General features: G+C 38.1%; 1 protein-coding gene across 7 annotated transcripts in view; it reads left to right on the top strand.

Moving 5' to 3' along the window:
- The window catches only part of esrrga (estrogen-related receptor gamma a), a 144,394-nt gene that overhangs the window by 4,432 nt on the left and 113,502 nt on the right, over positions 1-26,460 (top strand). For 2 of the 7 annotated variants that reach the window (XM_056768327.1, XM_056768330.1), the window contains exon 3: positions 24,256-24,310. The exons of 4 other annotated variants lie outside the window; for them this stretch is intronic. The gene's annotated coding sequence lies outside the window, so the exon portion shown is untranslated. Of the gene's footprint in view, positions 1-5,381; positions 5,498-24,255; positions 24,311-26,460 lie in introns of those variants that run through there. One more of the 7 variants, XM_056768324.1, reaches the window with a different exon arrangement.

Here is a 26,460-nt window from a genome sequence, read left to right as displayed (position 1 = left end):
GGCATCTGCCGTCTTAACGTTCCTTGTATAAAAAGAAGTGCAGTCAGACCCTTTCATATCCTCTTGCCTTATATTGTGATTCCATTGGTGGAAGACTCCACGGTTTTCTTTAAGACTAAGAGCTTTGTGTTAAAGCTACTCTCAAATTCTCGACCGATCGATACCTATAGATCCTCTAATTGGAAGCCATTAGTTATGGGGTTTAAAAAGCTAGTAATTATTGTGTGTAATCTTGCAGAAAATTAAATTTGGAGTTGTGTACAGTGTATTGGAGCAAAGTTTTTTTTCTGCCGCATTTACTATCTGTCAGGTGCTACGCGGGCCTACTTTTTCATGTGGAGAGACAACTACAGCCAACTTTAGTTTTCTAGAATATCATTTATAATATAAAACCATTGGAGTTTATAAAAGCATATTTGATTCGTTTTTAGAAAATATAGATGATACAATGTACACAACTGTTAATGATTGCACTCATTTAATGTCCTTTTATATTATTTTGACACCTCATTAGCACTCATAAAGAGTATTTATAAAGCCTTACATTCAGTGCTGGAGATGAATTCATTGAGGTCTGTTTGGGAGTTTAAAAGGAATGCTTGAATATGAAGTTGTCACAGTGGATTTCCTGTGAGGAGACGGTAGTGCCCCAGGCTAACACGCACACACTCGTACAAATAGAGAAAGAATCGAGCTGCTACATGGCAGTGCAGTCTGGTGGTGCTTTCATTTTACTCGGCAGTTACTTACCGTTTGCCGTATCTTGTCAAATTCTCTTCATGCACTTGCTGGGAAAGTCATTGAAAAGTTCTCTTAGAGAGAGGGTTTGAGTTCCAAACAGTTCTAAGCTTTATCGACAACGTCTGTGGTGTGTGCCGTCGATTAGCACAGAAAGTAATTTTGTCCTTGAGTTTGTAAAAGCAAACAAGAAGTTTACAATATATCATAGGGATCGCAGAAGTGATTTTTAGGTTGAATAGCAGAGGGTTTGAAAGGAGAAATGTGACGCTTGCATTTGAGTTTAAAGACTAATATAATTTTTTTGGTGCAAAAATGGGTGTTTCTTGAGCTTGCGGCTTGATTTATGCAGAACTTGTGTTTTGGTATATTTTTTCCCTTATGCAAAGAAAATTCCTATTATTTTCCTATATATTAACTGTCCATATAGTTTTTAATTTAATATTCTGTATACAGACGTGGAAAGAATTAAGAGACCATTTCAGACTTTACAATTTACTATTGATAGGTATATGTTTAGGTAATATGATTATTTTGTTTCATTCTGTGAACTACTAACAATATTTCCACCAAATTTCAAATAAAAATATTACATATTCTGCAAATTAATTGTCAGTCTTTCACATTGCTGTTGGATGACTTTGTCACTCCTGAGGTTCGACACACTGGACTGGAATGACCACAATACATCTAGAAATGGCGAATAAATGAAAATTTGGGATGGTCTCTTAAAATATTTTCCGCGGCTGTATATTTGAAAATAAATAGAATAATGCATTAGAATAAATTACAATGATTCAGTATAAGGCTTTTCATATATTGAAAAATGTTAAGCACTCGGATCAATGTATTATTTATTATATATTATAAACTTTCCAGTAATATTCCATACATCTGTGTTTCGTGAGAGTATATCCAAATGATTCCATAAGTATTAAAATCAACTTTTAATTAAAGGATATGCTGTCAATGCACACATTTGATCCAAAGGGATTTTGGTAGCTTCAGTGATTACAAAAATAGCACCAAGAGACGGCTTTGAAAGTGGTTTGCATATTCTGCGCAACAATGGAAGATCAAATGATATTGTTTCTTGAACATTCCCAGCTTGTTGTTCACCGGTCCAGATTTAGAACTGGCCCGGTAACAAAAAGCATCGCACCTGGTACAGTGTGCCTCCGTGACCACCTCTTTTAAAATAGCCCTTGTTTTTGCTTTCATAGTCGTAGCCCTATAAAGTTAGATACGTGAGCTCGGTATTTTTTGCATAAACGAATCGGGCTGATATGCAAAGCAGCTTTTGTTTAGCTGTGTAAATGAAAATTGCTAATCAATTTTACCCCTTATTTCATGGCCTGTGGTTTCTGCCCCACCCCCACCAGCTGGTTAATCATGCACAAGCTGAACACTTCATTACCCAGGACATGTTTGCCCCTTAGCGCTTTCTCGCTAGTAAATTAGTTCTTTCTATTTATACAGGTAAGGCAGGTCAGAGGTCTCCGGGTTGCGAAAGGTAAAGTGCTGAAATTAATATAGCGCCGGGCTCTTCTGGCTGAAAGCCTCCCAGAAGTAAAGCCCTCAAACTTAAACAGTTTCATAAGGAGAAATGAATTGGCACTGTAGGAGTGCAGCTCTTTTTGTTCTAGCTTCAGATTGGTCCTGCTGTGTGCTTTCTGCGCTGCGCCGCACGTCCTTTGAAGCCATGGGCTCAAATCTTGAAAGCCTGTTTCCTACCCTGTGCCTGTCCTATCTGCCTTCCCACCTTCTTGTCCGGGTTGTTTTTGCGGCCTTTATCACATTTTTCTAGCGGCATAGAAGTGAACCATTATTTGCTCTTTCTGTAAAGGGCACTTGTGAAAATTGTGGGAGAGCCCCAGAGATTTGAGAGAAGCAGTGTTTTATCTCTGTGTAATCCTGTAGTGACAGTGTATCATCCGTATGGTGAAGCTAGTCCAAGTCCGGGGGCTTCTACCAAGCTTTTGAGGGGATGAAGCGAAACCGATCCGTTTCACAGGTGTTCCGCACAGGAGTATAGACTTTGGGTTTCGTTGACCTTGGCGAGTGCTGGTCACATTTGGCGTGGAGGTCCACCACGTGTTGATGATGTAGCCTACACAAGACAGGGATGAAAGAAGTGAAACAGGTGGGTCAGCTTTTCTATATACTGTATGGCCGTGTCTCATTCACTGCTTAGTTCAGCAATAGGACTCACTACCCATAGAGTCAGATGTTTCTCATTGTTTACATTGTTTCGGGCACTAATGCAGTTCCTTTTTAAATTTCCAGGATGCACTATAAATGTCTTTAAGTTTTCAGAAAAGAAATTGTGTGTTTCACAAAAGCTTAATCATTTAACAGATACAACTTAGCTGCATAGTAACAGAAATAAATGACAGCAGAAAAACATTTGTCACGGCAAGTTTTACAGCAGTTATGTTGATAAATATCAGATACTTATTAACGTGCAACCTCATTATTGTGTTGTAGGTCATTGTGAGTGATATCTTATTGTTTAGTGGGTCTCTAGGCTCTTGCCAGTGTCCAAATTTGTGTATAATAGTCTACCGTTCATAAGTTTTAAATCACTTGAATAAAATGTTGCTCTGGAAAACTGTAGATTTACAGTATGTTTAAATGACTTTTGGAGAGACATAGTAACACAGTCATTTATTTTCAATTTAAAATTGTATAAAACATTTTTTTGCCGATGACATATGTTGAAAAAATAGCAGCCAATAATAGTACATAGTAATTATTTCAATCTTGTTTAAAGAGTTCATAACTAGGGATTTTTAAGGTCCTTCTTTGGTATATGGAGTGTCCATCAACAAGTTCATGTACATAGAATGGTTAAAAACACTTTTATTTCGTTATAATAGGTAATTATTCTTGCCTTACTTCTTGACTGACTCTCAAATGGTTCGTTGTGCGTTTCATCTGTTTTATCCCCTCCTTTCTGCTAGCCTAGTCTGATGCGATTGGTCAGATGGACTAGACCACGAATGAGGCTTACGAGCTACAGTGATTGGGGGAGAAGAGTGACATTTTCGCGGGCAGTTCTAGCAAAACCTAGGCGGGGACTATATGTAGTGACGTAAATCCGCAGCAGTTCGCAAATTGGACTTTTTCCAAGCCAATAACTTTGTTACCAATTCACCTTCGGATTTACAACTTGGCAGACTGCTTACTTTCAAACCAGGCAACATTACACACTGCATGAAATGTAATTTCATGATCTCGTGTTATGTACTCTTTAAAAAACGTACCAGGGTGACCTTAAAGGAGCAGTTCACAACCCCACCCCCCCAAAAAAAATCTCATCATTTACTCATCCTCAAGTTCCAAACAGTTCTTGGCCATCGATTACCATAGTAGGAAAAAAAACAATGGTAGTCAAAGGGGCCCCAGAACTGTTTGCTTTCCTACATTATTAAAAATATCTTCTCTTGTGTTCAACAGAACAAAGACTTTTTTTCCGACTTTGGTAGTCATTGGTGGCCAAGAACTGTTTTTCTTTAGGTTACAAGCATTCTTCCAAATATCTTTCTCTTTGTTCATCAGGACTAAAACAATTACACAGATTTGGAACAACTTGAGCGTAAGTAAATAGAGACAGAGTTTACATTTTTGGGTGAACTGTTATTTTAGGATTTTGGCTGATAAATGCCAAGAGAACAATATTGTAAATGCTATTTAAAAATGTGTCAACTTTGAAGATGCTATAACACCGTTTTGTGTCTTTTGGATGCTTTTATCACAACATAACTTTTTATAGTTACAGTTGTGTTTCAGAGTTTAATGGGTTTGCTATTATTCTGAAATGTGAAAAATTACAAATAAAGAATGGCTTTTGAACTGTATATGATTTATGTCACAGGGAACTAGAATGTGACACAGCAGATGAGGATGCAAATTGACATCACACTTTTGCAAGAGGTCCATCAAGTTTCCCTTGTAATCACAATCGCTAAAGAGGAGCGGATTGCTTTGAGGTTAGAGCAGCCCCTAACTTTCTCATCAGAGAAGTGGACCACGGTAATACACTCGTGACCCAGTGCAGTTAAAAGAAGTCTGGCTCGAGAAGCCCATCAGCTGCTTAGGAGATGTTCTCAAGAGGTCTCTCAATCTGGAGTAACCCAACAGCCCAGCGCCTCTCTTATCATCCGTCCCCCTAAAAATACAGCCCACGCCACCTTCTTGCCCTGATCCTTCGGCATCTGATTTCATCTTCCAGGCCTATTTTTAATCGCGGGTGCAGTAAAAAAAGACATTCCTCCGTTAATTCATTAAATGACCCAGCTGTGCTGCGTCATATTTTCCTTTGGCCTTCTCGCTATGTGCCGCTAAAGATGATGCCCGACTACGTGCTGTTGATTTGTTCCCGGCCGCTAGTCTTTGGATCACATCACAACTTGAGTATTTTCATTGAAACCAGAGCACCCTCATCACGTGTATTTACATATAAATATACACTTGTGGTGCATAGAGAGACAGCTAAAAACAGTGTTGGGTTGGGGGGAGTCATGCCTTTTTCCAGTCCGATCTGAGGTTACTAATGTTTACATCCAATAATAGCTAATACGCTCATCTTATCGCATTTGGAAGCTGCGACATGCCTTAGATGCTCTTCAAGCTTTGCAATGGAAAGTCGACGTTTCAATTACTTGTGCCAAATATTTATATTAGCCTGTCCCAAACTAGGAGGTGGTTCGGTTCTCAAATATGGGTGCCAGTAGGTGCTACCGGTACTGGAAATAAGGTAAAAAGTTTTATTTCATCTCGTTTTGATGTTGTTCACAGTCAAAGGCTCCTGCTGGAACGGTTAGCATCTAGCTGACCTGAATTATTTTGCTCATAACAGCCCAGGGTCAGATGACCCTTTCATGCTAACAGAACATCTCAGCATGATTCATACTTTACTAGAACATATGCATGGGGTAAATTTGGAACCAGGGGATAGCTGTGACTTAACCATGCACTGTGTTTAGATTGATGAAGTAGACTGACAGGAATGTAAAGGTGATGATGTAAAGGACTGCCTAGGATCAGTTACAATGTCAGGATTTTTCTTAGTGGCAAGAACAATTTAAGGATGAACAAATATTTTGTATAACTCTTTCCTGTGGCTCAGTGTTTGCCAAGGTCATAGGTATGAGCCCAGTAAATAGCACATAGTCATAAACAAATGTATAATACACTGCAATGTAAGTCGCTTTGGATAAAAGTGTCTGCCAAATGCCAATGTAGATTTTACTCCAAAAGTATCATATTTTGTATAGTATGTCTGCACGATATTGAGGGAAATGCATTAACTTTGCTAAATAAGGCAATATCCAATACAATAATGTTTGAAGTTTGTAAAATCCATTTAAATTATGCCATACACAAAGCATTGTTATATCCAACATAGGCCTACATCTCATTCAATGGGAAAAGAAAGCATCACAAGCATCTCGCCAGTGTTTCTGCTCTCTTCTTTGATATACAACTTTGACTATACATAATTAAAATGATACATTTATTACTAACCATTGCAATATGCATATTTGCAATATGAAACATTTTTTATGACAAATATTTGACTAGAAATGAAACGTGATTTTAGGGTAATAACACTTAATTTGGTCTTTTTGGCATGAACTATGATTACCAGTGTAAACTTTTGTACTTTTAACTCCTATGGTCGTGTACGTTTCTAATACACTCTTAAAAAGGATGTCAATAATTAACACATTATTTGTTGTTATGCTGTTTAACACATTATAGGCCAGATTTACGAAACGTCCAAACCGCAAGAGCACAATAAAACAAAAGTGCCGATGGAGTGAACATTTCTGTGGGTGATTTACTACAAAGGTGCACATAAAAAAAACACAGGTGCAATATTCCCAAAATGACCAATGCAATTAGCGCACGGTTTAAGACATGCATACTTTTAGGTTGTAAATAAAGCCGCAAAACCAGCACTATGACGAGCGTAAACCTTTGAAAATCATGTTTAAATACTCTCCTCCCATAAAGTTTGCGTCTGATGAGGAAACTCATACAAATGATAATGCAATAAGGTCAGTCGCAAAAACAGCTGCGTCACGTCTTAAGTAAATACCTATTGTAGTTTTTTTTTCACCAAAAATAGGTATTTGCGCTGCCGCAAGCTGTTAAATTTGGCCTTATGTGTCACTTTGTGTTTAATAAATGAAAGGTATAACAGAAGTTGAGTTTAAAGCAACACAGAATGTTGACTGTTTGTGTTGTCCCAGAATTAACACAGATTGTGTTGTGTTTAACACCGTTTTTAGAGTGTAAGAGTGAAACAACATAACCAGGCCTAAATCGTAACACTCAGAAACGGAAATTGAACTGTCACTTTGCTTAAAGCTCTACACATCCTTTGCTCCTGTGCTTACGGTATATAAAAATATGTTATCTTAATTTAATATGATTTATGTTTTCATCTACCAGTAAAAATGTACTTTCAACTCAACGAAAGTTCAAAGATTCCATCTGGGCCTGCTTATGATACTGCCGATTATATCGAATTAGCTAAACTGCCAAAATAAAACATACAGCAGGGAGAACGCAATGATTTCAGACAGTGAAACAGAAGTGGAGCAAACTGAAAAGGATGTGTCTGCATGCAGAAGTCTCAGAGCAGTGACTGCTGTGGTCCCAGTGCTACAGATAAGACAGTAGAGTGCAGTGCGAGCACCGCCGTTTCCCGAGTGACATCAGCAGCTCTGTGATCTGGCATACTTTCATTCTGTAACAGATTAAAAAGGCTCTTGGTGCTCCCCAACTCTAGAGAACCTTCTCTCTGCACGTCTCTCCCTCTCTCTTTCCATCTCTCCCTTCTTCCATCAGGCAGAAAGAAGAGAAGAAAAGAGTGAATCGGAGTCATACTGGAGCTCTGTGTGCTTCAGGGTGCCCCTAACTGCATCTTTCTTTTCTCTCTCTGTATCTTCATTTTACTATGTCACGCCACAGTCCATTGCAGTATATTTACTTCAGAGCAAAGGTAAAAAGATTGAGAAAAAATGGGAGCTAGGGAAACTTTTTTTATTGTGTACGCACGTGGCGTTGGAGACGGAAAGCTGCTAATCCGTTGTGCTGGCCGAGTGGAAAGGGCAGACATATTTATAGCAAACTGAATCACTCGCCTCACAAATGCACATCGAGCTCTGGCCGTGATATTTCAGCTCTGCGGAACAAATACAGCAAAGCCCCATGCAAACTACTTTTTAATGCGCGGGATTCTGGAACTCTTTTTGTGCTTCAGGTGTTCCAGATACAAGTGGAGGAGATACCAAGCGTGAGCTTAGTTTGTCTAAACGAAAAACAAAATCACACACATTTTATAAAGCAGCAATATTTTACTTTTATTACAGTGGACTTGTCTAATCATTTTTCATTTAAGGACAGACATTGTTCAGAACGTACATATTAACAGCAGCACAGTAGAGGTTTGTAGGACAGGACCTTTTGATGTGAACTTAGTCACACTGATGACCTCTGACCTTTTCTGATTGGTATCCAATGGCAGCTGTGAGATATATTGAGGCTCTCCCATGTTCTGAAAAGCTTTTATTCAGTATATGTTTAAATAAGTGACATTTGGGCTCTGTTATTTTGCAAATGAGTGTTGCAAATGTAAATTTTGACAACAAAATGACTTGAGGATTAGGCCTGACATGGAGCTGAATATTGTGCTATTCTGAGTTTATTTTGTGATAATGACTGGCGAAATGTACATTATCAAGCTCAATATTCATAATATTTTATTTAAGTTAGAATATTTTATTATTTTATTTTGATATGTTTTATTATCTTAAAGGTCCAGTGTATGACATTTAGTGGCATCTACCATTGAGATTGCGAATTGCAACCAACGGTTACTTCACCACTCCCTTTTGAAGCACTACGGTGGCTGACACAGAACTAAGATGTTGTCACGTTTTCGCTTCTTTGCCGAAGGAGATAATGTATTTACGAAATCCACTCTTTAGAGCAGCTTATTCGTTTAGGGCTACTGTAGAAGCAACATGACGAATTCCATGTAAGGTGTATGTAGATACAAATAGCTTTTTCTAAGATGATTAAAAACATGTAAGGTCTTTATACATCTCTGAAGACATTGCATTCCTGTCAACAGACCCTCCAAAAAATTACATGCAGCCCAGTTAGGTAATACTAGGAACGCCAGTTGGGTGTTTCAATATTACTTTACATTGCAGATGTTCGGGTGATTATTGTGCAATATCAGACAGTTGACATTAATGGCCAATAAGAATCAAGTATTCTGCAATAATGTACTACAATGACCTATAAATGTCTTTTCCAGCGTGAGGTGTCCGGTGTTCCACAGAACAGTCTGTACTATTTAATGGCTTGAAGGTTGCTGCTTTGTGATCCAACACGCACAGCAAATGTGTGTGTTGGAAGTACACCTGCGTTCTATACTTTATATGCATTTGCGTGTGTGTGTATCCTGCAGTGGCATTAGTCAGAGGAGGTATTTTGGGAGTGCAAACTGTTGGCTCTCAGTTTGAGCCCTGTCAGCATGACATTTTCATGAATCATGTTGTTTCACTGAGATGTATGACTCTCCCTTTTTCTCCTGCTCTTTGACTTCAGTCTCTCTCTTTCTCTGTCTGAGGTTAAGGACGGGGCTCTGTCAGAAAAAGGTGCGTGCAACCTCATCTCTATCTCATTAGGGTATTTAGTCTATGACTGCTTATCTGGAGAGAGAGAGAGAGAGAGAGAGAGAGAGAGAGAGTTATTAGACTGGACACTAGGGCTGACTAAACTGGTTTTAGTAATTTTATGATGGTCTGACAGCTCTCCCTGCCTGGCCAAGATTGCCTTCAGCTAGTTAGTTGGTCTCCAAGTCTGGTGGTCAAAACCCAATCTAAAACCATCAAACCATTTTACTTTTAAGAATTTTTAAGAGGAACATCTTAGACATCTTAGGAAAAACGTTCATTAAGAATTTACACAATTACACAGAGACCATTCATCCAGGAATAAAAGGGTGTCATCATTTACTGAAGAAAGTTGGTAACCGAATAGTGCCTGCACCCATTGACTTCTTTCGTATGGACACCAAAGTGGTTTGAGGCTGGATTTAATGTTCACGTTTTTTGCCATTAACTGCAAAGATAATATCACACATGATGCAGCAGCCCGCATGAGAATGACAGTCATGTGCGTGCAGTAATAGAGTTGCTTATCTTGAAGTTGTGATGACTCGGTGGATTCCATGTTTAAGACTAGGGAGTTCTCACGGCCTTGCTACACTTTCTGCACAACAGCGACTAGATTTAGTACTCCAAATCTCCCGGGAGAGCGCTACTTTTTATACTACACCGCTCTAATGCAGGCAATTTGGGTATTTTTGCACACGTTGTAAGTTTTGCAAACGGTGAGTCATTTGGCAGATGTCTCTTGCGATGGAACATGATGATACATAAGGCAAAGATTACCCATGAGCCCCAGAGGAACACTGTCATTTTCTGTCACCGCTGTTCTGGACAGAGTCGCGCCAGCTTTCTCTCCTACTTCCTCTCTGTCTATGCGCTCTCCTGCCCTCTGATATCTTTCTCACATCAGCAATAGCGCAGGGAAAGTAGAAGTGCTTACGTCCAGCTTTCTCTGGCTCTGCTATTTCTCTACACAATGGGGCTGGTGACTGTCTCTGGCTAATCTGAGAGATACTGTAGGTGGTGAAGCGGGAAGGAGGAGCTCTGATTTAGAGTCTGGGTAGTGACGTGGTTTCCAAACGAAACCTTCTCTTGCGGGTTCTTGCCGATGATGATCTCAGTGGTTCAAGGGGTGAATGCTTTCATTGTGGTAATCATTTTATGATTTCTTAAATATAAAAAATGAAATCCGAATGCATTCTTGGGCTTCCGAGGAGTTTAAGGTTATGACCTTAAAGGGATAGTTCACCCCATAATGAAAATTGTGTCAACATTTACTAACCCTCTTGTCTTTAGAAACCTGTATTACTTTCTTGTTTTTCAGAATACAAAAGATGCTGGTAACCAGACAGCAGAGTTGACTTACATTGTTTTTTTTTGTACATACAATAGAAATCAATGGGTACAGCCATTGTTTGGTTACAAACATTCTTCAAAATAGCTTATTCTGAGTTCTGCTAAAGAAAAAGGTCAAACAGGTTTGAAATGACAAGAGGGTGACACCATTTTTATTTTTGTGTTAATATAGTTTTATATATCTTAGTATAGCTCTATGTAGATGCTATAAGGGATAATCCACAGCTAGCTGTGCATTAAAAGATTTTAATGCATGACTTGCAGGGAAAGAACCATCCGACGCAAAGCGATTGCGTCCGTGAAGTGCATTAAAATGGCAGTTTTTTAGTCCCAGTCCTGGGCAGGTTATCAACGTTTGAGTGAGCACTTGAAGCACAATGTCCAATCTGTGCGTGTGCGTCTGTGTGATCTGATTACATTGTACATTTGAACTGTGATCAAACTAACTAGAACTACCTGTGCATTAAACGGTTTTATTGAACAGCTTCCAGCCAATCAGAATCGAGCATTCAGACAGACCATGGCATAATGGACATTTAAAGCAATTATAGCTTATAGTTTTTAGAGTTTAATTTTTAAAATACATTTATAGTTGAACTGATTGTAATGCTTTTCCTCATTGGCCAAAAAAACAACAGCTATTTTTGTTAATACCTCTCATTTATGTCCGAATGAACCAATCTATTAATTTTTCTAGGTTTGTGTTTCTGTATCCGTCACAGGAAATTAATTAGTGCTTTATCTTACATCGAAAACAGAACTGAACGCATTAAGATAAGCGTTTTCTTCACACAATACTATAACGTGACATCAAACACCGGTGTTTCATTAACTTTACACTGTTTACTGATGTATTTTGATAAGTGCAAGATTATGCCTTCTTGTTTAAACTCTGAAAAGAAAGATATGAATATTGAAGTGCAGTGGAACGTGTAAACAGAACCCAAGAGACCCTGTCAGTGTAAGATCTCTCATTTCATTTGTCAGCTGTATCCACCATGCCTGACATCTCCACAGAGACATGGAGACACACCTTATGCAGATTAATGAATGTGCTTTTTTCCTTTTTTATTAGGATGGATTAACCTCAGCCCAATTTAAGCGATCGCATTTGAATTTCAGGGGGAAGCTTTAATGTTGACAGAGAGAGTTTATACTGAGCTTTGATATTTGTTTGCTTTTGTCATTGTTTGGATTTGTTGGCTTTAGCAAGTGAACAAAGCCTACCTGCAAACTCGTGGGGACTTTCTTTAGCATGCATGGGAAAAGTTGTTGTGCTGGGATCTGTAACGGGATTTTAACCTGCATTGCACTCTGTAATGAAGATGTCCACAGAGCAGACGTTATTCACAGGGCTGAGGTCCTAGAGCCCGGGGAATGTCTGTATCTACAGGATTACCGCCGTAAATCTCTCCCCTGGGTCAGCAAGCTTCCCTGGCCCCCTCTCTCTCTCTCTTGGAAGTGTAGACAGACCTATCTTTCCCCCTCACTGAGCAGAAAGGTGGAAGTGTCATCAGAAGTCTCATCAGACCTGAGAGAGAGAGAGAGAGAGAGAGAGAGAGAGAGTACATTTGTCTTACATTCTTTCTTGGTGCTCAACAGAAAAGTCCATATTTGTGTTTCAAAGTTTGCATCAAGTGAACATGCTGCATAATGTGTAGTATACTGAATGCAATATTTGGATTACAGCATTTCAAGGAAAAACTATGGAGATGGTTCGCTCAAGGATATTTTGGCTAATATTTCAAACAACTTTTAAAGTTGGTCATAGCTTGTCGTCTGGTTTTTGGTTAAAGCTTAAGCGGCCACTGCAACTTTTAAGCTTACGAATGAGAAACAATATTATTTAAACGCTATTCTCCACCAAATTTTTAAGAATTATCATGAGTTTTGATCACAATTGTAAGTTATATATTTTCCACCACCCTTTGTAAGGGAAAGAAATATAAACCCAAATTGGGATTCAATTGATTGATTATGATCAATTTTACTTATCTGGATCAAATTCATGAATTGGGGAAATCATTTAGGTTTACGAGCGGGTAGCAAGAATCTGCATGTTTAGGGACTAAGCATTATGAGCATGAACTACAAACAACGTCACGTGTGACATAAAACAGGACTTTATTTAGACAAGACGCATACTTATCTGACATAAACACATATAGGTACGCATTGGAAGAAGATCGAAATTGAACGGCGTCTTGTATTGCCTTCTCATAAGGACAGTAAATCGTGTAAATCAGTAAACTTCTTCCTGGTGGAACATTCTTCCTAAATCTGTCCGGTCAACCACATCTCTCACAACAGTCACAAAACTACTTAAAACCCAACTCTTCTGTGAATACCTGACAGACAAAAAAAAACCTTTCTCTCAACATGTAGTGGTCTAGCTTTAGTTGAAACCTGTAAATTTGTATTGGCACCTAATGTATTATGGCTCCTGTATGACATATCGCTTGTTGCTCCCTAACTCTTTGTAAGTCGCTTTGGATAAAAGCGTCTGCTAAATGTCTAAATGTAAATGTAAATGTAAATTGAAGCAGAGAAGAACAGAGTATGGATTTATGGCAGTATTTGATATTCAGAAGATTAATAGCCTGAACAAAACATCAGTTTCTTACTTGTAAAGCACCTTTGTTAAAAGAATTAATGATGCTCTATGCATCCATTAATAAGACTAAGTTTGATACTTGCATCATCAAAAGAAAGAAAGTGTCCTGATGCAGTTTGTTGAGACTCCAGTTGATCTTGGGTGGGAATGATTATAGAGAACCAGTTTATGCAGAGGATCTGTCTATAGAAGGACAAGGCCGCAGCTTGCAGAAGGCTGGCACAAATTTAGGGGTCTAGATGAAGAGAAAGCACAGCACAAAAAGTGGTCTCTTTTAGCTGTAAGGATGTCACATCCTACAAACGTGACTGAACCTATTAGATGGCGGCACCTTTGGAGGGAAAGTTAATGTTCTTTGTCTTCCAACATGTAGTTTTGAATGTGAAAGCTGATTTGAGTTAAATAAAACTAAGATGAAAGAGTGACCAAGACACAACAAACATTAAGATTAAGGGAATCAAAAATGCAGCTCATAGACACCAAACACGCTCTTCATATCATCTTGGTTAAATGAGTTACTACAAATCAAAATACTTTGGATAATGTTTAAAACAGACACAACAACAAGAACATCAATACATGTAAAGGTTATAAATGAATATGTGTACATTTTTATATAGATGTATTTGGGATTGTATGTCTGTCCCCAAGGTGAGTAAAGAGAATTCATCTCACTACATTCCATTCAGTCTTAAAATACTCTTATCTTGATGGTTTGGTGTGGGTGCCCAGAGATCTGGTCCTGCGCCCAGGTGGTAGCTGCAGATTGGGGGTAGACCTCCTGGCAACTAGCTTGCTGGTTGGGTGAGGGTTGTGGGTGATATATTTAAGAAATATAACTAGTTATTGCGTGTCTGATGTCTTGATGACTTGAATCTGTACAAAAAGTTACAGTGATAGTTTATCAAAAATAAACATTTTGTCATTATTTATTCACCCCCGTTGTTCAAAACATGAATATGATTTTCTTCTGTGAAACTTAAAAGAAGATATTTTGAGAAATGTCTCTGTGGTTTTGTGTTCGTACAATGGTAGTCAATAACTGACAGAATTGTCTGGTTACCAGCATTATTCAAAATATTTTAGGTTAGTAGGTTAATGATGAAAGAGTTTATTTTTGGGTGAACTATGCCTTTAATTTGTATTAACTCATTTAAAAGGACTTAGCATTAGCATCTCTCTGCGTCTAATATCTAACATGCGACCAGTCTATGACAAAGTGGTCTGTGATATTAAAATATACCTTTTATTACTGCTTGGTATTGTTTAGTATTTCACACCATACAGTATGTAAAGTACATACTTTTACTGCATAGTCAAAGCTGTTTATTCTTATGCGCTTTAGAAATACTATGTTATAGAAATGACTGCAGGTTGACATGTATTTCATAAAACGCATATTTTTGTGTTGGGATGAGGGTGTAAATCTGTGAGTCTTTATATTCTTCTATACAATATGTGGAGGAAGACAGTGTCTCTATAGGTGAAGCCTTGTGGTCCGGGTTCCACTATTGAGGTCACGATCAGGTCTGGGCTCTGCATTAATCACCCCTCATCTTCTTAGTTCCTGACCCGGGTCTCCAGTAGCATTCCCAAGATTGGACACCCCCACGACCTACTCCTTGACCCGCTGGCCCTTTGGTAAATGCTGGGCTCCTCTTCACCTGCGAATAAATACAATAAGGCACACCTCACTGTCCACCACAGCCTGAGAGACCAGACCGTATCCTTCTTGCCTCAAAAACACTTCTCTGTGTTTCTTACAGCACTCTCGCCTATAACCGCTTTCAGACATTTCAGTTTTATTTTCTTAACACTTCTTAAATATTTTGTTCCCACTTTTTGTATATTTATCCATCTGTTAATCTAATGGTTTGTCTGTCTAGATGTGTTGTTACAAATGTAGGACTAAATGTAGATTTAGTAGAAAAACGTGATGCTCTCTATAAGTGATGTAATGGCCGCCTTGTTGTTCTCGTCTCTCCGATCATTAGCATGTTGGTTTAACACTCTTTACAAAAAGCAAAGGCGGTCTCTAGGGAACATGCTCTCACACGCACCCTACCTACTTCGAAAGAAAACACAGCCGGCTTGCTTTTGTTTAGGTTAGCCAAATAACAAAAGTCAAGCATGTCACCTGTGTGGACTTGCATTCATGAATATTCTATGTTCTCTCTCTAATACGGCGGGTAAACCACACACTTTTCATTTTAATGGATTGTTTTAGATTTTTGGGGTAGCTGCCATGTTTGAAGTTTCAAGAAAGCAGTTGTCTTTCATTCAGCGGTAACTGTAAAGGAATTGTAAGATCCAAAGATAAAAAGCAAAACCCTGTTTAGCATAAAACTGTGAATTTAGTTCCTGTTGATGAGGACACACATATTTTGGCAGTCAATCTGAATGTTTTTGTTTTTACATCCTATTTTATTTTTATTTGAATTATTTTCTTATATTGTGTTCCAAAATTGCAATGCTGCCCCACATTTTTGATTTGACCCATTTTGATCCATTCTAATCATGTATAGCGATCTGCTGGTTGGGGAAGAGATAATTGTATGTTTTCTGCAAAAGTTGCCATCTTCATTAGTATACTTTGATTACATCTTGACTGGAACTAGAGAAAAATTCTATAAGTTCATGTTGACTGTTTAAATCTATGAAGTTTGCTGCCCTTGACTGATTGAATGGCAATTCAGCTCTCATCTCAGTGAGAATGCTTTGGATAAAAGTTGTTATTCTCCCATTAACATGCCATGTTAAATGAACAGTTCACCCAAAAATGAAAGTTCTGTTAATGTTTTCTCACCCTCAAGTTGTTCCAAACGTGTATAAAGTGCACACAAAGGAGAACCCAAAGAAAGATATTTTGAAGAATGTCGGTAACCAAAGAGTTTTGGGCCACTATTGACTTTCATAGTAGGCGGAAAACAACTTTGGTAGTCAGTGATGCCCAAGAACTGTTTGGTTTCCCACATTCTTTTAAATACTCTGTGTATTCAGCAGTACAAAAAAATGAATACCGGTTTGGAACAACTTGAGGGTGAGTAAATGATGACAGAATAGACATTATGCACGACCGCTTCCACGTTAGTCCGCTCAGTTACATCCGGCGCACGTAGCGTCCATGGGGAGCAATGACGTTTTCACTCAAGATGCACCTCGGATAGGTCAATGCTTCAAATTATCCAAACACTACACTATACATCGACAACCCAAAAGGGAAAAGTCTTCAAGCTGTACGTTTCAAGCTAAATCCACAAATATGAAATAAAAGTAAGTCAACTTTTGCACTTGAGGCTTGATCACAGAGGACCAATTTGAGTGTTTTTTTTTAGTAAACATAATTTATGCTTGGTGGTAAATTCCTTCAGCGCAATGAGAAAAGTGGCTTAGCCGGATTTTAGTGCATGCATCTATTTTACTGTTCCGTTTCCTTTTCACCCTCACGTTGTTGAAGAAATCAATGGCTTTCTTTCTTCCATGGAATGCTGTTCTCATTGCAATACTGTACATCCAAATATTCTTGAACAAAACTGTGGTTCACAAGGGACACTGAGTGTATTTGATTGTATGTCTGGTGGTCACGTGGAGGCCCGTGGCAGCGTGTCTGACTGTGTCCCTGATTCAGTGCTGCACTGGGGGGACAGATGGGGCCGCTGAGAGCTGCCTCTAGCAGCGGAGCAGCGCAGATAGGGAAGCACCCCATTCGCACCTCACCAAGACTCTCAGATCAGCATGGGGAAGCAGGCCACACTCCACTGTTTGTCTACCTTACTGTCATTCTTTATTCTTCAGAGCTTTAGGGAGAGCCTGATTGCTCAAACACATCCAATCTGGTTTCATTTTATAGCATAGAAGAATCAAAAATGCATTTACTGAATAATAATACATTGTAAATCATAGGGGCGCAAATGTATAATGTTGTTAGGGTTTATATATCAACATATTAACGATACTGTTATTAAAGGTAGAAATTCCATTAAATGTCTATTTAAAATGATAAAAAAAATTACCATGAACTATCAACACTTTAATAAAAAGGGTTGGGTTTGTTAAAATCCGCAAAATGCATTAGCTGACATAGGCTAACAATGAGCAATTTAGCAATCTTTGTTAATATTAGTTAATGTCAATACAATTGTTCATGTTCGTTCACCATATATTAACTAATGTTAACATTTATTACTTTTGCTACTGAAAATGAAGTTTATTAGTAAATGCTGAATGCTGTACAAATACAATTGTTCATTGTTAGTTCATGTTAGCTAAGGCATTTACGGTTGTTATCAAATACAACCTAATTGTAAAGCATTACCAATTATTATTATTAGTATAAAATGTTGTTAAAATTCAGAAAGCACTTACACTTTTATTACACCGCAGATTCTGACTCTAATTTCTGATTGGCTAAGCCTCATTCAAAGCTATTGAAAAATAATGATAACAAGCACACCTCTAACTACATCAGCTGAATTCTATATTAATGCTGCAAGTATTACAGTTTAGCCCAAATATCTACCGCAACTGTACATCCTACACTATATCTACCTCCAAGCCCACTATACAGTAAAACTGTAAGTTCATATGCCTTCTGTAAATTTGTATCCTTGTGTTTTTTCATGGCACAACAATCACGTCTTTTTTACAAGCTTCTATGCCCCCATTTATCTCTACAGGGCACGTCACAAAGAACAACATGCTTTTGCTGGAACGCAGTGATTTCTTAAACATAGGCGACATGAAAATATGAATACTAATTACAAAATTAGGAAAGACAATGTAATTTGGTAGGTGCTCAGTTGAGAGAGCATTAAGCCTGGGGAAATTGCTACTCGAGGAGTTCGCAGTAGCTCACTATATAACTCTTTGAATATTTGCATACACCGAGTTAATGAACAAAGTTTTCTTCTTCTGCAAAGACGCATCACTTTCAGCCCTGCTGCACACTTGTAAATTAGCCACGGAGAGCGCAGGCTTCACCTGTTGAGAGGCCGTCTGGTGTGTGAAATGAGCTTCCTATTGGGACTGGGTGTTGCCTCGTATCACTGATCTGAAACCAGGTTTGGCACTTTTTCTGGTAGCAGCTGAACTCACGAACGAGGCGAAGAGCTGACCCGTGATCAGTATGTGCTGTCGCTCTCTACCTGGTGGCTGTTTGGCTGTTTGAGAGATGGACGATCGTCGACACGTAGAAAGTCTTGTTTCAGGGACACATGGTTGCTTGAGGAAAACTGGCTGTCATTACACCTGATGATTGGTCCTATGCAAAATAGTTTTAGAAGATCTGCCTGTGTGGGGTGGATGTTTAGCATTTCTGGTTCAACATCTTTGTGATAATTGGCAACCAGAAAATGACATAAATTTTAAGTTGAGGTATAGATTTTTTAATGTGGACTTTGTAATGTTTTTGTCATAAATACATTAAGTCCTGCACAAAAAAATCTGCTTTTGATGTTTGAAATCTGACGTGTTAAATAAAAACACTTACACACTTACACTACATTAAGGTTCCCTTTATAAAGCATTCGTAAATGTGTTCATTAATGATTAATAAGTCATTTACAAATGCATTATAAAGGAGTTATAACTGCGTTAATAAAAAGGGACTCTAACAAAATTCCTGCCAAATAGTGAGCCATATTTAACTCACATGTTATAAATGCTTAATAAATGTGAATACTTCACAGACGTCCACTTTTCTTCAAACTGCACTTTCATGGGCTGTCAATACTTCTAAATATATGATTCACATCAAAGATGTAGCCTTGTGAGTATTCTGTTTCTACAATAGATAATAAATAAATGTTTTCTGGTTAACTATTGGAAGAAATTGAATCGTTAATAAAACATTGTAAACAAACAGGTTTACAACAACCTTTGTGCATTTAGTGTTAAAAAGTGATCAAAAGTAAATGAATTTATCTTGGTCTTCATGATCTGAAGGCATTCTGGAGGGCGCCATAAGACATTCCGAATCGGATCAGGTAAGCAACATGGTTTGAAAAGTGACACAAGATTTAAAATATACAATAATAAGAAAAACAGAACACCCTACAGTCTCCCGTCTGACAGCCTATTTTGCAAACAGCATCAAGATAATAATGAATCTGCTTTCTAGTCAAATAAATAATGAATAAATACACGTATTAAGCATTTATAACATGTGAGTTAAAAATGGTTCACTATTTGGCAGGTATTCCGTTAGAATCCCCCTTTTTATTTATTTACTTTTCTTTTCAATCTCTTGTTTGCAGTTGGATATAAGTGACAAAGACAAATGTTATTAGTAATGGTTTGTTGCCACTTTATGTCATGTTTTAGCTGTTTTTCTTCATTCTAAATGAAATTGAGGGACAAGAATCCAGTCTGTATGTAGAAAGTTAAGACGAAGAAGAGAAAAGGTTTCTATTTCTGACGGAGTCATGAAAACTCAAGTAAGCCTCTCCACAAAGAAACATCAAGTGCTTTGCAACGGCAGCTGCGTGCCTGTGGGAATTTGAGTAAGTTCAATTACTTTGGGATTAATTCAGGGGTCAGGAGGGTCCGTTTGCGGAGCTCTGTGGAGAGAGAGAGGAAAAATCAGAGGTAGGAGGTGGAGTGGAGATCTCTGTGGTGTTTGCAGTGAAGGTGTGTTGGAAGCCCTGTATTTTTATCTTCAGGATCTACTGTAAGCATTCGGAGATGATCCAGAGCCATCAAAGACATGGTTACTGATTAAGGAATGACAGATTTTCAGTGACCAACATCTTCATTGATCTTTTGATTTGCTTGACATTTTAAAACCATGCTAGCCTCATTCACTTTCCCCACTACTGTACATCCCAGCCGAGAATTATTGCTTATCAGACCGAAAATGTATATCCTACAATAGAGATTGTCCTGTTAGAGAAAATATTTTTTTCTTCTGGTGTTCAAGCTGTAAGATTCCTATTCTAGATAGCAAGCTCACGTCAGAGCGCTCCCAGATAAGGTGCTTTTCTTGCAGAAGCCCGAGTCAGCGCTTTGGACCCGTTTCTAAACTTAGGCTAACAAAATGCAAAGTAACACAATAATATAGAAGAAAAGTAGAATGCGAGACTGTGTAACTCCTGCAGGAATACGGCCATTGTTATTCAGCAGACGCTTACATAACCGTCCAAACAATTAGATTTTTTTATCCTAGCCTGAGGTGTTAACGGTTCAGTTTGATGTTTTAGAAGAGGAAAGGCATCAGGGATCTAAAAAGACACTATATTTGTTTAAGTTGCTGTCTCTTGGTAGATCTCTATGCTAACCGCTAATACTTTGTAGACATTGGACGATCCCAAGGTATGCTTCCAAAAAGGGAAATAACCTTCGAGTTGTGTTTTTAAATGTTTTCAATGGTTTTGTTTAATATATTTCGAATAGCAAGATGTGTTGATCACATTTGAGCAAATGAACTACAATAACCCAGTTGTAGGGGGATTGTATTTTGATGTAGTTGTACATTGATTGCTTGAATTATAACTATGTAAAAATGTAAAACTATTGATTTAAAGTATAATTTCATATTTATTGGAAAATATTCTGAATTCAGAATCTAAATGTTAAGTCCGGCTACACAGGTCTATTGCTGTGATGTTTTTGTATTGTCTTTCTGGATTATTATGGGTAATGTAGTTCTTCACCAAGAACGCTTTAGTTCAAATAAAAATTCATAGAATGATGACCTCAACATAAGATTGTGCCATTGATTCATAACATAAAAACTAGATCTGTTAGGTTTTCAAGTTATCGTTTACAATCAATTTTCATATATGGAGAGAATGAACAGGATTTATTATTTAGGAACAAGACTGTTGCTCGATTACATCACTCTCAAAAGATCAGCGAGTTCTCTTTTGCCTGGGATGTGTTCCCACTCAATAAAAACTAGCAGCTGTTAATCTCATGTCATGGCTTCTTGCTAAAGAGGTGAGAAGGTGGCTAAAAAGACCCCACCCTCGCTTATGTTTTTCACTCATCAGGGTGCAAATGATGTGCCTGTAAAGTGAGTACATTGTGTAGCCTGTCAAGTGCCGTAGAGCTTGCCGCAGAAATGAAACGAAAAGATCACCGCTGTCACCACAAGCGTGCCACTGTTCAAGAGCCTCTTACAGTGATGTAACCCCTGACTGATTGAGAGAAAAAGACTGAATTCTCTCTGGATCAGAGAGTGATGTCAGTCTCACCTTTCTCCCTCTTTTTATGGAGAGCTACACAGACGTTACTGTGTTCCTTTGCTCCTATTTTAATGGTAAGTGTTATGGCAGGGGTGAACGTTTCTAGTTGAAATCACTAACAGAGGAAGCCCCTCTCGGAGATGGAGAGGCCACTGGAGGAGTGATCTGACATGTTTTATAAAACAATGTCATGAGCCGGATCATTGAAGTGGAAAAATGACTCGAAGCGCCCAAACCACCACCGACGGGGGAAAGATAGAGAATGAAAAATAAGGTTAAAGAACTTTGGAAACAAATAAACCGCTGTCATTCACCATATACGGGTAGAAATTCATATGACACAAATATACGTGGAATACATGGGCAACCATTTTGACCATTTCTAGATCTTTTTGGTGGGCTTTAGGTCACCTGTCTTGATGGAAATAAAACAGAGTTCAGCTAAGGCACTTTAAAATCGGGAAAAAAACCTGTTTTGAAAAAGATTATGAGTCGAGCAAGATTTGAAGAAGTAAATTCTCAGAGCCTACTCAGCTCATATGTAGGAAAGGGTCTTAGCTCCCCTAAGACTAAAATCCCAGAATCGCCCCTGGGCATCACAGATTGAGAAACGTTCACACTAAATTATGTTTTCACACAAGTACGTTTTGAAGTACTGCAGAAACTTCAGAAAATGAGACACTGCGCATAAAAATTTAAAAGCAAGATCCTGCAGTACAGGACAGATTGGAGAAATGCTGGACTTTGTTTAACCTGGTAATTTTGCTTTACATAATAATCTTTATTTAGGTTTTTGGACAGAAAGGTACACAAATTGCTATCGGAACACACTTCTGCAAAATACAGCCACTTAAGAATAATCTGTCACAAAATCCCTGCTTTTTACGGAAGTTCCTGGCAAAAATCACTACACGCACCACTGGGCAGATGTAATCTGTAAACATTAGACTTTCATGTTCGGTTCTGTCTTTCCCGTCTTCAACAGAAGAGGTGTGAACGGAGCTGTGTTTGAAGCGGGCTAAAGTACAGGTTTGGAGCCTCTGCACCTCTAAATGGAGTTCAAACTGTCATTATCTGTCCACACAGATAAACTCAAATTACACCTCTATCCTCGGCTGTTAAGTTGTTTTCTTTGTCACAACCTTCTCTCTTTTTTTAATGCTTGCTCGTTCGCTTGGTAGGGAAGGAAAGCTTGAGCCGTCTAGCAGGTGCATTCACGCAGAGGTAAGCACTCGGCATATGTAAGTGCAATTCCAAAATCACTGTCTTGCTGTGAAACACTTGAAATTGTTCTCTAATGGCCCCGGCTTTGTCATATGGTTTTGATTATAATGTGAAGATTGCATTGCTTTGCCTTTAGCGAGGGTTAGATGGAAGAGTAATTGGTACGTGCATCGAATGCTTTCCTTTCCTCGTCACGGAGCTAAAAGGGCCGGAGACACGCACACAACTGCGCTCGCACAAATACGTGCGTGGTTCGCGGCGTCTCGTCTGGTCATTGCTAATCTCTCAGTCAGGCTGTCAGGAGTTTTCTAAGTGTGTTATTTATCATGTCTTGCACTGTTAAATATGCATATCTTCGGCAATCCCAGACATATCTCCAGGTTCCTGTTGTAGATTACAGCAGCTGAGATTCAATTGCCAGGCAGAGGGTCAGCAAGCAACGGTTTTTAATATCCATCTTATTTATTTATATATTGATTCATTTATCTCCAGAATAGGATGAGTTTTGGTTGTAGATGAGCGAGTCTCCCCTGGTTTGTTAGGAGTTGTGGCTTTGGTGCTTTAGTATGCATCGAGGGCAGATTCCTGCTTTGCTGTGCAGCATAAGATTTTGTGCTAGTGGTGTTTTTAAATCTGCAAAATTTCAGGTTAAAATTGCTTGTTTGCTAATTGATTTGTGGCATTGGTTCTCTTAGAAGTCCCTTTAAAGTCATAGTTCACCCAAAAATGAAAAATCTGTCATCATTTATTCACCTTCTTGTCATTTCAAACCTGTATTACTTTCTTTGTACAGCTGAACACAGGATATTTTGAAGAATGCTGGTGACTAAGACATGGCGGTACCCATTGACTTCCATTGTTTCTGTGTCAATACAATAAAAGTGAGTGTACTGTGATTCAGTTACCAACATTCTTCAAAATATCTTCTGTTTGAAATTTCAAGAAGATGTTTCAGGTAGGCACTAGATAACCTGCCAAAACAACAGTTTTTATGTTCTGTAAAGGTTAATCGGTAACACTTTCTTTGAATCATGTATGTATAATGCATTATAAAAGTAGTTTTAAAGCATTGTAATGCACCATTTAATGCATTGTAATGTCTGTAATAAAATAATTGTTATTACAGTTAAAACATTATAACACTAAGCAATTCATTATTACACAACGCATTTTAAATTGGTTATAATTCTTTACAACTACATATGCATTACAACACACATTATGAAGAATTATAATGCATTTTAAAGCCTTTAATAACTCATTATAACGCATTATACATACATGCTTCATGGAAAGTGTTACCAGTTAATCCACTAGTACGTGTAAGCTTTTAGTCCAAGGATTTCTTATGCTAAAATATAATTCATTTTGTTATCAATTTTTTTTATTTACTGTTTTACAAGAAAGGCAGACACGAATAGTAAATCCCTTTATTTTTATTCAGATTCCCAAATACAATCAAGTAACAACAGAGACTTTGGAAAAGTACATAAAAAGAGGTAAGAATGCAAGCTGTTATGAAGGCCAAAGTAGGCCGTTTTTTGTTATTATGTCATCAGTTTGAAGTTTGTCTAATAAATAACAAAACTGTTTTATTTAGTATTAAATGAATTTGAATTGATTTTTTATAGTTTTTACAGACTTTCTAAAATACTTGTGTTTTCACTATATTATGACGGGTGGTCTAATATACACACTGTGTACACATACACACTTAAATATGTGACCCTGGACAACAAAATCAGCCTTAAGTAGCACGGGAACCTTTTTTTAGAGGTGAAAATTACAGATTTTTCTTTTTGCCAAAAATCATTAGGACATTAAGTAAAGATCATGTTCAATGAAAATATTTTATAAATTTCCTACTGTAAAGGTATAGAAATTTTCTGTTTGTGAGTGGATGGCCTGCTAGAGTGCCTCAGAGTAAAAACTTAAAAAGCGATTTTCTCAATATTTTGCTCTTTTGCACCCTCAGATTCCTGCTTTGTAAACAATTGTTGTTCTGCCAGATAGTGTCCTATCCTAACAAACCATATATCAATAGACAGCTTATTTCTTCAGCTTTCAGATAATGTAAAAATCTCAATTTTGAAGACTGGTTTTGTTGTCCAGGGTCACATATACACTATTATATATCTGTATCTATTACATGCAATATCTTAAAGACAATTGAATGGTTTATTTGCAAAAACAGATAAAAAATCATAACACAATATAAACATAATAACATAAAAACATGTTTTTTGACATTTTTAAAAACAGAGTTATCTGTTTTTGCAAAATAGATCCAAAGTGGAGTTTTTCTACATGTACACTTATAACTTATCACATTACAGATTTCATGAGAGCTAAAAGGTTCTGGTTTATTTTTAAAAAGGCCTTTCTGTTGATCTATCCACAGTTTTCGAAAAAGCTTATCTCTGTTTCCCTCAGCCTATACCACAGTCACTTGGGTCATCTTACAGTTGGGCAAGACTGCCAGCCTGCTTTCATTTGTTTCGTCCCCCATTGCCTCTGTGCTGCATAAACTCTTTTGAGGAGGAATATTGTTTTTAGGATGAATGCACAGCTGTGCTCCCAACAAATCCCAGCCGGAGTGTGAACAAACATGCCATGAAAATGCCTGCGAAGAATGCACATATAAAACGGCCTGTTTTATTGATGAGTCTTTTTTTAAAGCACCCCCCACCCAAGCCTTTGATTCTGTGGATGTTTTTTCATGCTCTGCTATGTGGCTCATGTTGACTGATATCAGGCGACGCAGCCAGAAGAATGTACCGTTTGAGGCCCAACGTTTTACTCAGACACACATTAATAAATTCTCCCTAATTCATTTTTTATTGTCTCAGGGGAGCTGCCTGCAGATTTGCCTCAACAGAGGAAGCATCGGGTTACCTCTTCTAAATAATTGATGCATTCCGCTTCTCTCTCAGACATGGCCGAAATCTCAAAATATTCACCGGCTTGTCTAAATATGAAGATTGAGAGAGCGTGTGTGTATGTGTGCATAAGAGCGTGCGTGTAAAGGGTGAGACGCTTGAGCTCTGTGTTTGACATAGTTTTTGAGGCATGCAAACGTGCTCGCCGATGTCATTTGCGTGTGTAAGTGATGGCGCTTTTCTCCGCCACGTTAGACGGGCACCCGAGCTGCTCGGGGTTAAGTGCTGTGTGTCTTTAAAGCGTTAATGCCAATGGCGAGCGCTACACCTCGCCTATTGTTCGGGCTCACGACCCTCTGCGTAGATGCTTGGAAAATGGCGGGAATAGACTCAAAAGCTAAGAAAGCGTAAATGATGAGAGTGTATGTGGTCAAGCATAACATAATTACTCAATGCTCTTGATTCCCGTGTGTTTTAGGGTTAATGGGATAGAAGTCATGGGATTTCATTTTTCGGGGAACTTTATTTTGTATTGCTAATCTTCACAATAATAAACACATAGGCTACTAGTTTTAAACAGATAATACTAAAAAAAAGTTTTGGGCCATTTTGTGGAGAGCCTTGTTTTTAATGTTTGGTTGCTTAAAGATATAGTTCACCCAAAAATCTAAATATTGATCATTTATTCACCCTCATTTCATTCCAAATCTGTAAGACTTTCTTCCTTCTTTCTTTCTTAATAAAAGTTTGAAAAATTGACCATTTCAATT

The sequence above is a fragment of the Triplophysa dalaica genome, chromosome 15, assembly GCF_015846415.1.
Source record: "Triplophysa dalaica isolate WHDGS20190420 chromosome 15, ASM1584641v1, whole genome shotgun sequence".
NCBI classification, from domain to species: Eukaryota; Metazoa; Chordata; class Actinopteri; order Cypriniformes; family Nemacheilidae; genus Triplophysa; species Triplophysa dalaica.
This window is presented reverse-complemented; position numbering and strand designations above follow the sequence as displayed.